The 4,216-nt window shown below is 57.4% G+C and overlaps 1 long non-coding RNA gene across 1 annotated transcript in view; it reads left to right on the forward strand.

The window, feature by feature from the left end:
* Positions 1–3,817, forward strand: part of LOC114072414 — an 11,106-nt gene extending 7,289 nt beyond the window's left edge. The window contains exons 3-4 of the long non-coding RNA XR_003574169.1: positions 2,729–2,735; positions 3,802–3,817. This is a non-coding gene — a long non-coding RNA (uncharacterized LOC114072414). The remainder of the gene's footprint in view (positions 1–2,728; positions 2,736–3,801) is intronic.
* The last annotated feature ends 399 nt before the right edge of the window (positions 3,818–4,216 follow it).

The following is a 4,216-nucleotide window of genomic DNA, read 5'->3' on the forward strand; positions in this document are numbered from 1 at the left end:
ACCCCAGGTTCCAGCAGCTCCAAGACCAGCTCTGCAGGGCATGGAATACGCACCCTTCTCGGTGAGGCTGTGCGTGCCTGTGCTGCTGGAGCTGTGTGGAGGCTTGATCCAGGCAGCTCTGTCTGTTGGGGCCACCTGAGTCAGTCCTTTGGGCTCTGCTGCAAAGATGGCCCAGTTCACAAGCCCAGATTTCCTGCTGGAAGATCTGACTTTGGGCTTGCTGGAGCCCATTCCCTGTGGAGGATCCTGACCAGCCCGACCACACAAAGGGTTACTGAAGCAGTGTGAGAGAACGGAAAAGAACACAGCGGAAGATAGGAGGTGGTGACCACAGTCCCTGGACCCAGATGGTGTGATCTTTGCCTGACCCAGAGCAAGAAGACTGAAGAGAGGAAGAACACATGTTGGAAGCCTATGGGTGTAAAGATGGACAGAAATTTGCATCCTGTAATGTGAGAGGCCAAGTCCATCTTGTTGAGAGGTTGAAGATGCTTTCCTCACTAGATGAAACTAGTTTCTCTATAAAGAGAGACTTGAAACAAATAATAAATGATTCTCTTGCTGGCCAGCAACAGAAAGCTCTTGCTGTCCAGGTAGTGCCGAGAGTGGTGCACCAACTGTGCTTGAGAGATGGAGGGTAAGGGCTTCCTTTCCCGGGTGGAACGGCAGTCGCTGGACTGCGGGTGCGCGGCGCTGAATTTGGCCATCTGACTGCCAAAATTCAAGAGGGAGGAAGATTCCTCCCGGACAAACTCTTCCTGCTCAGAAAACTCTTGCTGTCCATTGGGATTGGGGAAAGTGAAGGGGATAGGGAGGACTCTGGGATCCAAAGCTCTTCTGTGTCTCTGATGAAGGTGCCACCCCACTGAAGGAGCAGCCCAGACAATGCTGGCAGCAGACACCTTCTGCCAGTTGCTGCTCTCGCATGGACACAGCACACGTGTTCCCACGGGTCCAGAACACTTGATCCAAGAGCAATGTGGGGCCATGCACTGCTAGGGAATGGGCTCCAGCAAGCCCAAAGTAGCATCCTCTAGCAGCAAAACCTGAGCTTGTGAGCTTGGCCATCTTTGCAGCAGACCACAAAGGAATGACTTCCCTCCATCCTGAAAGCTGAGTCATATGAGGCTCTGCTTCAGCTTCTGCTGCTTCTTCCCTTTATTCCAGAAAGGCCTGGATTTAGAGTTCAGAAGTCCATGCATGTGTTTTTGAGGTGCCTGCGTGGAGGAGAGGTTCAGCAGCTGCACCCCAAGGCTGATATCCCATCCCAGTCTCTAAGGATGGCAGCAGTGCCACTGCTGTGGGACACCTGAGTGTGGCAGGTGAGTCTGCCCTCAGGCACGGCCATAGCAGTCAGTCAGGGTGACAGGCATTCCCAAGTCTCCTCTGTTTCAGGTGCCTTCAAGGCAATTCTGCAGCACTTGGTGACCCAGAGCTTTTTGATGCCATGTCTCCTGCAGGTGAAGCCCTACGGAGGCACAGAACAGAGACTTCCCAGGGTTCCTGAGCTGGCCTTGGAGAAGGGGGAGGAAGAAAGCTCTGGGCCTGCCCCAGCACAGCAGTCTGAAGAGATAGAGCAGTCCCAGGCCCTGCAGGAAGGTGAGTGGCAAAGCTGGGCCTCAGGACTGGTGGCTGCAGCCAGATGGGTCTCTTCCCATCCCATCCCATCCTATGTGGGCATAGCAAGGGATAGGGAAGGGGGAAGAGGGCCCATGGCTGATCCCCTGGCAGCTCCATGCACTGGGCATCCCAGGCTGGCCCTGCCTGTGGAGCGCAGGGCTGGGCTGTGTTCTCTGGACTGTCCCGCAGCCCCTCAGCTCTGACAGTGCTCGCTCTTTGCCAGATCCAGGCCAGGACCGGACACAAGAACAGGACCGTGCCCGTGGCCACTCCCACAGAGCTGATCAGGTACCTGCAACCATCACCTCCTAGGTTGGGCCTCCTGTCCCTTCCCAGCCTGGCACCACTGTCAGAGATCTCCATGGCACATCCCTCTCTTCCCTGCCCTTCCTTTTCCTGCAGAGGGTGCGGAAATCTATTCCTGTTGGGCGTAAGAAGGCTGACGCCCCAGGGACTGAGGTCACCAGAGGCACTGACACCACAACCATTCAGTGCCTGCTCGATGCTTCCAACCTGGACTTTTCCAGCGATGGAGTTCTCCCTCCATCAGTACAAACAAGAAGTGGTGTCAACTGGCACTCCGAGTCCTCACAGCACTAATCCAGGATCCCCTGATGGTGAGAAGGGGCAGGGGCTGAAGCCGTATGGGCAGCGTGGGGTTGGGCAAGGCAGGCACTTGTGCTTGGCTGGGCTTTGGGAGCTGTGGCAGCTCCTCCCAGCTCTGCTGCCTCCCTGTTCAGCTGCCCCAGTCCCTCAGGTCAGGCCTTTGGCCTCCGGGCCCTGCGGAACCGCCCGAGCGGGGTTGGCTCTGCAGCCGTTCCTGACTTCACAGCCCAGCCTTGTGTTCCTCCTAGGACAAGAACATCTGGAGCCTGAACAAAAGCCTCGTGCAGCTCCTGGGGGATGAAGACAGAGACGTGATTTGGATGACATCCTGGAGGCGTAGAGGGGCCAGGATCACACCAGCTGTGGTCATGGCACAGCCGGACCCCACGCCGAGTGAGCTCAGGCCAGTGCCTGAGTTCATCACGGACACTGAGGGTGCAGTGGATGAGGACATGGCAGACACTGACAGCACACCCGTTCAGTGCCTGCCTGATCCTCCTAGTGTGGATGTTCCGCAGAGGAGAGTCATCTCTATTGAAGTAAGCAGCCTGTGGGCAGGCACTGCGTGGGCCGTCAAGCTGGGTCTGTTGGGCCCCCTCAGCCTTTGAGGCCAGCACAGTGTGGTGGGAAGGGAAACACTTCACGAGGGACAGTGGGCAAGTTGCTCCCTCTGACAGCTCTCCAACTTCCCCATGCCCACTCCAGGCCAGAATGTGGGACTTGATGACCTCGAGCATTCCCAAGGCTTCTTTTTATCCGGTACCTTCAAGGTACTTCTTTATTGACCCAGAGCTTTTCTGTGCCATGTCTCCTGCAGGCAGCCATAAAACCAGACAGAGGCCTGGAGCGGAGACCCAGCAGGCTTCCAAAGCTGGCCCGTGTAAAGAAGGAAGAGGAGGAGCGCCCTGAAGCTTCACCAGCTCAACATCCTGAAGAGGTGGAGCAGTTCCAGCCCCTGCAGGAAGGTGAGTGGCAGAGCTGGGCCACAGGGCTGGTGGCTGCAGCCAGATGGGCCTCTTCCCATCCCATCCTCTGTGGACATGGCCAGGGATAGGGAGGGGGAAGAGGGCCCAGGGCTGATCCCCCGGCAGCTCCATGCACTGGGAATCCCGGGGCTGGCCCTGTCTGTGGAGCGCAGGGCTGGGCTGTGTTCTCCGGGCTGTCCCGCAGCCCCTCAGCTCTGACTGTGCTCGCTCTTTGTCAGATCCAGGGCGGCACAGGACCCAGGAGAAGGACCGTGCCTATGGTCTCTTCCGCAGGGCAGTACAGGTACGTGCAGCCATCGCCTCCTGGGCTGGGCCTGCTGTCCCTGCTCAGCCTGGCACTGCTGTCGGAGCTCTCCATGACGCATCCCTCTCTTCTCTGCCCTTTGTTCTCCTGCAGAGGGTGCGGAAAACCGTTCCTGTTGAGCACAGAAAGGCCCAGACCTCATCACCCAAGGTCATGGCAGAGCCAGATCCCAATGTGACCGAGGTGAAGGCCAAGGTTGAGACCCCACAGACTGAGGGCATCGCAAACACTGACATCACACCCGATCAGTGCCTGGATGATGATCTCAGTCTGGTCATTCTCGAGGAGGGAGTTGTCTCTGTGGAAGTAAGCAGCCTGTGGGTAGGGACTGTGTGGGCCCTCAAGCTGGGTCTGCTGTGCCTCCTCAGCCTTTGAGGCCAGCACAGTGTGATGGGAAGGGCAACATTTCTCAAGGAAAATTGGGCAAGTTGCTCTGTCTGGCAGCTCTCCAAATGCCCCATGTCCCCTCCAGGCCAGACTGTGGACCTTGATGAGCCTGAGCATTCCCAAGGCTCCTGTTTCAGGTGCCTTCAAGGCACTTCTGCAGGACTTGGTGACCCAGAGCTTTTAGATGCCATGTCTCCTGCAGGTAACCAGGATGCCCCACAGAGAGAAGAAACAGAGACCTCCCAGGGTGTCCAAGCTGGCCTTGCTGAAGAAGAGGGAGGAAGAAAGCCCTGGTACTACCCCAACAGAGCAG

The sequence above is a fragment of the Empidonax traillii genome, unplaced genomic scaffold (assembly GCF_003031625.1).
Source record: "Empidonax traillii isolate 1590-97213 ecotype Southwest subspecies unplaced genomic scaffold, ASM303162v1 scaffold3140:size35533, whole genome shotgun sequence".
Classification (NCBI taxonomy): domain Eukaryota; kingdom Metazoa; phylum Chordata; class Aves; order Passeriformes; family Tyrannidae; genus Empidonax; species Empidonax traillii.